Raw genomic sequence first — 13,306 nt, forward strand, 5'->3', positions numbered from 1 at the left:
AAGTTATAAGAGACATAAATCTAATAGCAGAAATTAATTAAACAGAAAAGACAGAATAAAAAATACATCAACAAAATTACAAGTTGGTTATGTAGGAAATAGTAATGAAATCAATCAATGCACATACTGATGTGCAAATCAATACACATTCTGGCATGTGAAATAGTGAGCATACACAAATAATGTGAAGAACAAAAAAAAAATGAGAGTACTGCTTTAATTCCTACGGATAAAAAGTCTATTAGAAAAAATCCTGTCAGTAATTTCAAAATAAAGATGAATAAGTTCTTACTAAAATGAATCTTATAAGAATTGAAACACAAGTAATTATAAAGTTTTATAGCTTCTTTTCCCTGGTAATAAGGATTGAACTCAGAACCTCTCACATGCTAGACAGACACTACTATAGAGATAAGAATCCTAGACTTTTATACCTCTTATTTCCAGAGAGGATTGTGCAAAATTGCCCAGGCTGGGCAGTTCTCCTATCTCAGCCTCCAGAATATGTAGGATTAAACCCATGTATCACCACCATACTTTAAGTTTAATTACTCTTTAAATATGAAAGAAATAATGTCCATATCAAAAAATCTTCCAAGGTATTTTCGACTAGGAACATTACCAAGCCAGAAAACTTCATCAGCAACTCCCACAAGTACCTCAATGGGAAAAATAATATCCATCTAATTCAAAGCCATCTAGAGAATTATAAAACATGGAATACTCAAAAGTCATTTTAGTAATACAATATAAGCTTTGGGGATTTCTGTTTTTCATTTTAAAAATTTTATGTGTATGGGTGTTTTGTTTGCACATATGTATGGCCCAAGGATACAAGAAGAGGGCACAGGATCCCCAGGGACTGGAATTACAGATGGTTATGAGCTGCGATTTTGGTGCTAAGAATTGCACCCAGGCTCTCTAGAAGTGAAGCCAGTACTCTTACAGTCCCATAATCTTAATATTAAAACTTGATAAGATCATCATGGAAAAGGAAAAACACAGACCAATCGACATATGTGAAAAAATCCTGTATGAAAAACAAACTGACCAAATATGACAAGAACACTGTATCATAAACAATATACGCCAGTGGAAAGAGTAACACAGCATCTTAAAACCAATTAATATAATTCATGTTAAGACAATAAAATATAATGCTTAATCAGTATGAATAATAAATCAAAGTGCATAGTATTATTGATGTTAATATGAAGCACAACAGAAACCCTTATAGAAAAGGTCTTCTTTAATTTATTAAAATATATTTGCAAAGCACATATTGTAAACGTTGAAAAAAAATGCCCAGGACCTAAAGCTTTGCTTTTGAAAATGACAGTAAGACAAGACAAGAGTCATAGTTTCATTTCTGTTGCATTGATAAAAACACACTGACAAGAAGCAACGTGGAGCAGAAAGGATTTATTGGCTTATAATTCCAGGTTACACTCCATTATTGCAGAGAAGTCATGGCAACCGAACTAGAAGCAATTAGTCTCATCCATAGTCAAGAGCAGAGAGAAAATGAATGTATGAAGCCTTATTACTCAGCTTATTATTATTATTTTTTTTACTCTTGTGCAATCTGGGATGCAAACCCAGGGAATGGTGCTGCCTACTTTTAGGCTAGGCTTCCCACATCCACAAACATAGTCAAGCCAGTCCTTCGTAGACATGCACATAGACAACCCAATCTAGACAACCTCTCATAGAGCCTCTTCTCAGAGGATTATTTTAGATTGTCAACTTGACAAAACTAACCACCACAACTAGGAATACGCGGATCATTCCAAAATTCTGTCACAGAACTTAGTCACTAACAACAGGAAAGTGGAAGGCAGAGAAACAAAGGATGGAGGGAAGATTCTGAAAGGGAGAAGAAACCCAGTTGTCATGCAGGAAAAATACTATTACGCAATTTAGGAATTCTAAAAGTTTATGTATAAATTTTAAAACCAATAGTGATTTTAACTGATATGGACATCACAATATACAAAAGTATAGTTCATTTCTTTTTAAAATAAGCAGCTTTATCGATATAAAATTCAAAATGTATTCTTTTTATTTTGGAGGCAAGGTTTTACTATGTAGCCAAGTCTGGCTTCAAACTTGACTTTCCAGCCTTCTCAGAAATGTGAAGATAATATGTATGGGGTACGGTGCCTGGTTTGAATTCCTTTTCAAATATGTAACTCAATGGTGTTTAGTGTATCTACAAAACTGTGTACCCATCCCCACAATTTGTCTTTAGAAAATACTTTTCTCCCCTAAAGTATAAATGCTTCCCCTCCTACCACCTTAGTAGTGAAAACCTTATTCCTCCTTTTTTTTTCAATTTTTATTAGATATTTTCTTCATTTAAATTTCAAATGCTACCCCAAAAGTCCCCTATTCCCTCCCCCGCCCTGCTCCCCTACCCACCCACTCCCACTTCTTGGCCCTGGTGTTCCCCTGTACTGGGGCATATAAAGTTTGCACGACCAAGGGGTCTCTCTTCCCAGTGATGGCCGACTAGGCCATCTTCTGCTACATATGCAGCTAGAGACACAAGCTCTGGGAGTACTGGTTAATTCATATTGTTGTTCCACCTATAGGGTTGCAGATCCCTTCAGCTCCTTGGGTACTTATTCCTCCTTTTTTAAGACCTTAAAAACTATTTATGCAGTATTTTATGAAGCAGGAGGAAGGATTATAAATCCAAGACCAGCCTCTGCTACATTTCAAAGCCTAGTCTCAAAACAACAAGGACAACAAACACTGAACTTAGGCCATAAAAATGCCTCAATAAATATAAATAAATATATTTAATTTATTTATTTGGAATTTCCCCCCTTTTCTTGAGCCATTCATTCTGCTGTCTTCTGATACAATTTAACTTCATTTGAGAGGATGTCTACCAAGACAATGTTTCTGGTTCCAATATAACTAACAGAAACTAGTGTGGTAGAAGAGTAAAAAAAAAAACAAAAAACAAAAACAAAACAAAACAAAAAACCCCTCACCACTATAAGCAACGAGTAAGTGCATTTGAAGAATAAAAATGTTTTAAATATTTTTTAAAGTGCTGATGATAAGTGGTGTTTTTGGGATCGGAACTCAGCCTGACTCAACAGTGACCTCCAGTGCTTTGTTATCCCTTTGTCAGACCTGAATCTCTATCCTTCAAACTGTATGTGCAGTGGTGGTAGGCAGGGATGAGGGCAACTATTTTCAGCTTCATTTTGAAGACAAAAGGACAGTGTTGGTTATGAAATTCATTTCTGTGGCCTCCAAACTATTTTCTGATAAACTTGACTAGACAATTCAAGAAGACTTTGTTCTCTGTATTTTTTTTCTTTATATATAAAAAAGATGTCCTTTCTAGGGGAATGTGCTGCAATAACAACTACTCAACTACACCATATTCTAAACTTCCTATGCTATGTAAACAGAAGAATAGAAAATACATAAAAAGAAATGCTTTTGAAGATTTTGATGGCCCTAGTCGGCCATCAATGGGATGAGAGGCCCTTGGTCTTGCAAACTTTATATGCCTCAGTATTGCGAAGATCATATGCCCCAGTACAGGGGAATGCCAGGGCCAGGAGTGGGTGTGTTGGGGAGCAGGGCAGGGGAAGGGTATAGGGGACTTTGGGGATAGCATTTGAAATGTAAATAAAGAAAATATCTAAGAAAAATATTGGGGGCCAAAAAAAAAAAAAGAAGAAAAGAAAAGAAATGCTTTTCAAGTTCACAGGTCAAAGATGTAGGTCCACTCAAAGATAGAGATTCAACCAGCCAATTACTGAAGTCCCCCATTCTCACCCATCTTATTACTCTAATCATAAGAGTAACTTGCCACTGCATCCCCTGCAGAACACCTAGTCTTTGTGCTGAGTACCTAAGAAAGCCTAAAATCAGGAAAGGAAGCAAGAATACTGAAAAATTGAACACTAATAACAACATTAAACACTAGTCAACTCCTAAACAATGTAGACTTTTACACGAGGCTTATTTTTACCCTTATTTAGTACTGTTTGTTACAAGACATCAGGTTTTTAACAACAACAACAACAACAAAAAAAAAACCTTACAGGGCACATTAAAAGGAGAGGGAAAACATTCTCAAATATGACAACACTCTCGAAAATTTCAAACAATGAATAACTGATCATTTTTCAAGGGTACTAGTGGAAAAAGTATGTAGCATAAATGAATAGATAATAGATCTATAGTGATGGAAAGTCCATTGAAGTTGAGAATGGAGATGCTAGAAATGAAAAATAGCGAAGGGGGCTAGAGATGACTTACCAGTTAGGAACACTCTCCTAAGAGACCTAAGTTTGGTTTCCAGCATTCATATCCAGGGCTCACAACTGCCTTCAATTCGAGCTCCAGGTGATATAACACCTTCCTCCACCGGCATCTGCAAACATGTCATACATGCATACGCACACTCATATGAGCTAGTGCATGAGTGCACACACACATACATAGAACATGCATGTAAGTACACGCATGCACATGTGTACATGCACAGAGAGAGATGGGGAGGGGAGAGGGGAGAGAGAGAGAGAAGTTAAAAAATGTCAAAGATGAAACAAAATTAAATAATGTAATTGAGGTACAACAGACTGGGTGTAGCTAAGACAAAAGTCAATGAGTTTAACAGTTCACAATACTTAAGTTATATAATGAACCTGAATGTTCAAAACAGAGGACTAGATAAAGAATATGTGGTGAATATATACAATATACTTTAATCTAGCTTTAAAGAACAACAGTTAAGTTATTTCTAGGAGATAATAATATGAAGTCAATCAAAGTAGTCTCAGAATGACAAATTGCATATGTTTTCTATTATTTAGAGTTGCTTGAGTTTATAGTATTGCTTGATAAAAGTATAAGTGAAACTGCTCCCCTAAGAGAATAAAGAGGGCTAAATAGACTAAATGGGTTGAAGAAGAAAATGGGTTGGGGGCACAGGATAATATGCTTACTATAAAATATATAGTTGCATGAGAATGTCCTTAATGATATAGTAGCACATACACAGAAAACACACGATGGAAAAAATAGCAATCTTAGACTACGTCAATAGAAATTTCTCAAATGAAAATGCAAATAAAAAATGAGAAAAATAAAACAAAACCCCAGAACAGAACATCCAAGGTCTTTGGAACAATTACAATGAGCACATTCCAAGAAGGGAGTATAGAGTAGAAGTATTTGAAGTGATAATGCTTAATTTTTTTCTAAACTAAGAGATATCAGGTCACTTACCAAAGAAGATGAGAAAAGCAAAATACCTCAAATCTATCCTTAGGCAATGAACATTCAAGTTGCATGAAACAAAAGACTAAGAAACATCAGAAAAGAGAGCAAGGGTGGGGAAGGGATGCTGACTTGTTGAACAGCAATGGAGTATTCTCCAGAAAGCATACAAGACAAGAACTAGAGTAAAATATTTAAAACAAAGGAAAATAACTATCAGGGTAAAAATGGTATAACTGGAAAAAAAACCCTCTCTTCATTAGTAAAGAAATAAATGCTTTCTCAGAAAAACAAAAAACAAAAAAATTCAGTAGCAATAACCTGCCCTTCAAGAAATGTTAAAGTAGTCCTTCAGGAAAAAAGACAAATAAGGGTCTGTGATGTGGCTCAGCAGGTAAAGGCACTTGCCACATGTCCTGGACTCTTGAGTTTAATCTATGGGACCCGCATAGAGGTTGAAGCAGAGAAATGATTTCACAAAACCTGCCCTCTGTCCTCTACGTTCATGCTATGGGGTTCATGCACTAAGACATGTGCATGCACGCATGCATGCAAAGTGAAAATAGGTTCAAGCAATTTAAAAAATAAAATTATATAACTCAACAATAAAATCTACACAAAGACGGACAAGCATTGGAAGTGGAGTAAATTAAATATTTTTTCTTCTTAATTGATCTAACATGCAACCATCCAAAGCAATGATATTGCAAATGTACTGAATGGCCAAGTGGAATTTAAATAATTGAAATGGATAATAAATTCTCTGTTAAAGCAAATAAATTCATAATTTAAGCAGAAATATGATCTGACATACATTTATATTTGTCAAAAATGTACAAGGATTAAAATATATAGCTCACTACCCTAGCATAGGCTTAATCTACCATACTAAAAAGTTTCTGTTTTCAGTTTTCAAAACAAGTATATACCATATATGCCAATAGAAACACAAACATTAAAAAAAAAAGACAAATGAAAAACCTCAATTTCAAAGATGGCAAAGAAATTTGTAGCAATAAAAAGAAAACAGATATAAGTATAGTTAACAGGATCCAAATATATTAAGAATCAAACAGGCTAAGAGGTAACTTAATCAGTGAGGTGCTTGCTGGATAAGAATTAGGACCCCAGTGTAATCCCCAGATCCCATTTAAAATGCTGTGGCAATGACATACACTTGTAATCCCAGTGCTAGGATTGCAGACACAACAAGATTCCTGCGACTGGATGGCCAGCTAGGTTAGCCTACTTGTTCAGCTCCAGGACAGTAACAGATTCTGTCTCTAAAAACAAGGTTCAGTTGGTAAGATGGCTTAGCAGGTAAAGGCTCTTGCTACCTAAGCCTGTTGACTTGTGTTCTATCTTTGGAACCTGTTTTAAGTGAAGGCAAGAACTGACATCACAGGATGTTACCTGATCTTTACACACATGCTGTGTCACAAATGCACATGCACGCACATAAACACAAATTCAGGAATAAACATTTTAAAAGTTAGATGGCTTTTGTAGAATGACACATAAGGATGATTTCTGGTGCCCATGTACACACACACAGACACACAGACACACATAGACACACACACACAGACACACACAAACACACAGACACACACACACAGACACACAGACACACACACAAAGACACACACACACACCCCTACAATTCCATTCCTTTTCTTTTGCTGTAATAAAATACCCTGACAAAAGGAATTTATGCGAGGAAGGGTATATTTGGCTCACAATTCCAGGTTATACTCCAGCCAGTCAAGGCTTTAGGAATTTAAAGCAAGTGGTCACATCATGCTCTTTGTTCAAGAGCAAAGAACAAGGAAGTGATGTATTACCACTGCTCTGCTCTTTCCACTCTTCTAGCTCAGAAGCACTTTCCTAGGGACTAGTCCCACAGTGAGTGATTCTTCCCACTCCAATGAATATAAATCAAGATAATCCCAACAGGCCAACCTAATCTAGGCATTCATTTAGTCTCCCTTCCCAGGTGAGTCTAGAATGTGTCAAGATGACAAATAAAACCAACAATCACACCCCCACAAAAATGTATGCGCAAGCACACACACACACACACACAAATATGTCAAAATATGTTCAGCAAAATATAATAGAATTGGAAAGGAAAAAGACAAATACATCATTAGGGCTTCTAGTTTCAGCATCCTTCATCCAATTGGTAGTTAATAAAGTAGGAAGGAAATGAAAGGATATAGTTGATTTGAATAGCTCTATCAATCAACCAACTTTCTCCAATTGACCTTTAACTTAATTTATATCACACTCCATCCAACAGTGCTATCCAGAAGGAAAACTGCTATTTTCAATCTCACAAACAATTTTTATCAACAGACCATGTTAGGCCATAACATGCTTTGGTTACTTTAAAATACTAGGAATTACAAAAACATGCTTTCTATAGAATTAAACTTAATAGCAATAACAGGAAAGATGAGTGGAAAAGCCAAATACCTGGAAATCAAGCATGCTTTTAAATAGCACATGAGTTGTATAAGAAGGCTCATGAAAGGTTTAAAAGTACTTTGAACTGAGTGGAAATAGAGCATATCAATATAATATGCTGTTGCAGAACCAGTGCTTCTAGGGTAATTTGTAGCTTAAATGCATTTCTGAGAAAAGAAGAGCTAAAATCAATAACATAACATTTTAACTTAGGAAACCAGAAGAGTAAGGCAAGGTAATCAGAAAAAAAATTAGAGAAAAATAATCTACTTTTCTAGAGGTCCTGAGTTTTGGTTCCCAGCACCCATATCAGATGGCTCACAATCATTTGTAGCTCCAACTCCAGGGGAAATGAAGCTTTTGGCCACTGCCAGCATCTGCACTCACATACATGTACCTACTTGCAAATGCACACACCTACACATAATTAAAAATACTAAAAATGAATCTTAAAAGAACCCTTGATTTTAAATCACAACTGTATAATGTAAAAAGTGGATATGTATGATGCATATTAATTTTGATGCTTAATTTATGCATAGTGTATATATTGTAAAATTATACCATGTATAATGCTCTGATATTTGATCCCTCCACATTAAAGTATTTCCTTCTTACTATATACAACAGTTCTTCCATGCATTTAATGCTATTTTCCTATTCTTTGGGTTTATCAAAATGTATTTGATCATTCCTCATTCATCGATGTGAGAAATCTATATAGAGCTCACACTCATTTCTTCTCCCAGGGGAGAGAATCATGATAAAGATGAAAGATGACATAGCTCATCCCACATGTGACTTTGCCACTTTTCTTCTAGACAAATGTGGACTGTGACTAATTTTTTTCATGGTAAAAAGAATTGAATTCCTGTTGTACACCTTTAATCCCAACATTTGAAAGGCAGAGGCAGGTGGATCTCTGTGAGTTCTGAGCCAGCATGGTCTAGAGAACAATTTCCAGGAGAGCCAGGGTTACACAGAAAAACCCTAGCTTGGAAAACCAACCAACCAACCAACCAACCAACCAACCAACCAACCAACCAACCAACCAACCAACCAAACAAACAACCAACCAACCAACCAACCAACCAAACAACTAAACCAACCAACCAACCAACTAAACAAACAAACAAAGAAAGAAACAACTAAACCAACCAACCAACCAACCAACCAACCAACCAAACAAACAAACAAATAAAATAAAATAAGAACAATTTTAAAAAGAAAGAGCAAAAAGAAAAGAAAGAATTCAGTCTATAGTTTGAGGCAGGATAAACAAACTATATCTTGAGCCCCTTTTAACTTGTTATTGTTTGTTTTTAAGTCTTTTTTTTTTGACCTGGGATTTGCTAAGTGGGAAGTGAGTAGACTAGCTGACCAAGTGATCCCTATTGCCTTCCCTGCACTGGGATCAAACTCAGAGCCTTGTACTTGAAAGACAAACACTTTAAGGACTGCACTATTTCCCCAGCCCTGTTTGTTTGTTTGTTTGTTTTATTGAGACATGATCTTGATGTTTATCCTTAGCTGGCAGAGAACTGGCTATGCAGACCAGACAGGTCTCACACTTTCTGTGAGTCTCCCAACTCTGCCTTCTGAGTGATTATATTACATAGAATGCCATGCTTGAGTTTGTTTTGCTCTTTTTGGAGACAGTTTCTCTGTATACCCACAAATGGCTGGGAACCTATTATGTAGTTTACCTTGAACTTGTGGCACAATTTCTGCCTTGTATGTGTGCTGGAATCACAGGTGTGAGCCACTAGTCAGTTTCTTGTGACTGCTTTGATCTATACTGTGTATGGGGAAGCATATTATGTAACTTTTCAGACTTGGCCAGAACACATGATAAAGTGTCTGATAGTCTTAGACTATTCAGACGGGGGAAAACAGCTACCATGGAACCTTCTGCTTTCTCTGAGACAACTGTCCTAGAAAGCTCATGTCTTAGAAACTTCTCTGCTGCTGTGTCAAAACACCAGAACCAAGACATCTTATAGAAAAAAGAGTTTATTTTGGTTAGTTTTCATGTTGGAGGGGTGGAGTTAGAAGGTCAAGGGCAGAAGGTGAGTGCTCACATCTCGAAATATAAGCATAAAACAGTAAACTCTTCTAGACTACAGGAAGTTTTCAGTTTTCTGGAATATCACATGTCTACCAAGTGGATCATGCCTATAATCCATTTCATTCAACCAGATATGTATTTGAGACCTCATTTGGATATACGGCCTATAAAAAGGAACCACTTTGTCACTAATTAAAATTGTCTTTCATTTTTAAAGTATTGAATAATTATGAATACCAGGGCTGAGGATCCGTCTAAATTTGTCTTTATCAAGGAGGGCTTTCAGATAACTATTTTCAGGTTTTTTTTTTGTGGTGAGGTGCACCTGTAATCCTAGTACTTAAGGCAGATGTAGAAAGATTGCTATAAGTTCAAGGCCAGCCTGGTCAGCATAGAACATTCCAGGTGGGACAGGACAATGTAGAACGACTCTGCTTCAACTCCCTTCCAAAATCCATTTTCATATCATTCAATGCCATATAAGATATGAATTATTTTCCTACTGACATCTTCGATTTCATTTGCATTGAAGTTAGTGGTCTGACTTAGCAAACCAGGAACTTACCCATCACTTCCAGAGAGACCAAGAAGACTTTCTGCTGCCAAGTGAGATCTATATGCAACCTGGAATGACACCAAAATTTCTTTTCAGAGACAGAGGATGGTGTGGAAAACCATTTCCTGGTATAATGAGATCTATTTATAGCTGTCAATGTTGGTGTGCTGTTAATTTAAAAATATCTTTTCTTTACCATGAAGTATCAATATGTTTATTGTTAAATATTATCAGTTTTAATTTAGCTATGGCCCAGTTAAAAAATAAAATGTGGTGCACTTTTCTCAACAATGATGTATTATATTACATTATTATGAATCAATTCTTTTATTTATTTTTCTAGGTCAATCTTTCATGGGGTCTATAAGGTAATGTTTTTTTTTTTTAACTTTTCTGCTCATTCTCATATATGTGAGGTATAATATTCAAGAGTACTTTCTGTATGGTATAACAACAGATTAAGTACAGAAACAGATGTAGCAATTCATCACATGTCTATTAGAATACATATTGAAGAGGTTTTAAAATATTTTAATTTTTATTTATGTGTATATGTGTGATGTATATGTTTGTGCACATGACTGTGTGTGACTGCAGAGGTCAGAAGAGGGCACTGGATCCCCTGGAACTGAAGTTACACTTGGTTGTAAGCTATCTGATGTGGGTGCTGGGAGCTGATCTCAGGTTCTCTATGAGATCAGTGAGAGTTACTAACCACGGATCCATCCCTCCAGTCGCAAAAAGTAATATAGAAATTAATAACTAAAGAAAAAGTAGACAAGGAAAAATAAAATTGGTTGGTCATAATGTGAAAATTTCTTTCTGAACTGCCTAATTCTATTCAATTGATGTATATGTCTGTCTTTACGCCAGTACTGCCTAAAGAGTAAGTTTTGACACAAAGCAGGGAGAAACTTCAGAATATTTTTCTTTTCTAAAATTATTTTAATTAGTTGTGGTTTTCTGTATGGTCTCTGTTGCAAAGACAAGTTGCCTTGATGAGAGATGAGGATTCTATTTATCTGTAGGGAATGAGGACAAACATTTAGAATGTAGTTAGTGATTATATTGGTTTAACAATGTGGCTGATGTGGGTGCTCTAAGATCCATGACTTCCTTAGACCTGAGTAGTTTGATAGGTTTCCAGTACCAGTCATGCTTTCCCTGTTGTTGACCAATAGAGACCATTACAGAAAAAGCACAATCAAAATTCAAAATTGTAGAGCTCAGTCTCAATTGAAACATCTACAAAACACTCCTGTACCCAAGGCTCTGGGAATATTGCAAAAGAGGAGGTTGAATGATTGTAAGAGCCAGAGGATCAGGTGTTTGCTGTGAGTTTGTGTCTCCTAGTAATGTTGGAAGCTACACACGCAAAGTCTCACCAACATGACATCCAAATGTGAGCTCAACAAGGATGATTCCAATAGATGTGCTATAGTAGATGAGGTGGCACCCAAGAAATCTCAATAATACACAAAGAGCCACAGACACTAAGGAATGCTGAGAGTTGGAGATATACTCTTCTCTAGGAAAAGCACACCAATCAGTTATACAAATGGTCAGCACTGAAAATGTATAAATACAAGTAACTTCAAACAGACTGAGTATGTTGTATTGATGTGTGTGTATGTATGGATATATATATATATATATATATATATATATATATATATATATATATGACAAATGTTAATGAAAACAGAGGCCATGAACTAGAAAGCATAAAGAGGGGTGTATGAGAGAATTTTGAAGGAGAAAAAGGAAGGGGAAATGATATATTAGTCTCAGAAAATGAAAGAAATAATTTTTAAAAATTATTTTATTATTTTATATGTGGATGTTTTGCCTGTATGTATGTCTGTATACTACATGTGTTCCTGCTTCCCACAGAAGCTAGAAAAGGGTATTGAATACTCTAGAACTGAAGGTACAGATGGCGGTGAGCTATCATGTAGGTGCTGGAAATCAAACCTGGGTCCTATCCTGAGCCTTCCCTCCAGCCCCTTCTTCTGTATTTTCAAGATTATTTTGGTTTTGGAGGGTCCATTGTAAACAGACATAAACTTTTAGATAGTTTTTAAGGGTTACTTTTTACATTTATTTATTTTATAAACAACTTCACCACGTGTGTATTGTATGTATGTATGTATGTATGTATGTACGTATGTATTTGTGTGTATGCCCAAAGTCAGAGGAAAACTTTCATGAGTCAGGTCAGTCCTATTCGTCTATAATGTAGGTTTCAGAGATAGGACTCAGGTCATTTGGCTTGGTGTCAAGCATCTATAGCCACTGAGCCATCTTGTTGGCCTACAACTTTAGGATTTTTCTTTTGGTGGGATGAATGCTATTGATAGAGAATGGATTGAGTCTGTCAAACACTTGGGTGAGTAGTGATATCTTAACAGTATGAAGTCTTGTGATCCATAAGCATGGGATGCTTTTCACTGTATCTCTTTTAATTTAGAAATATTTTGTAGGTTTTTGTTTTGATTTGGTTTGGTTTGGGTTGGTTTTTTTTTTTTTTTTTTTTTTTTTGGCAAACATGTCTTTTACCTTCTAGGTCAAGATTATTTATATTTTCTGTGATTTAATGGAAATTGTTTCATTCTTTAAGATACATTTTTATTATTTTAAAAATTAAGTGATGAGTGCATATTAAGTGACTTCTTTTGTGATTGGGTGTCACGTACTTTGGTTGAGTCAGTTTGACATAGCGAAAGCTGGGAAACTGACCTATGAAGCAATGGGTTTCAAAGGGAACTCTCTTCCTGAAGTCTGACATTCTTCTCCCCAAATTTTTTTAAATCATAATATCAATCCTCCACTCACCGTTAGTCTAATGTATAGACTCACGTGCACTCTATTAAGCATTACCTTATAGTAAATGCCTTTTAAGATTGTATTCTAACATAGCTAAAGCCTTTTCCCAGTGTTCTTAGATTCCAGATAGCAAC

Source organism: Mus caroli, unplaced genomic scaffold, assembly GCF_978045245.1.
Source record: "Mus caroli unplaced genomic scaffold, Mus_caroli_1 scaffold_5, whole genome shotgun sequence".
Classification (NCBI taxonomy): domain Eukaryota; kingdom Metazoa; phylum Chordata; class Mammalia; order Rodentia; family Muridae; genus Mus; species Mus caroli.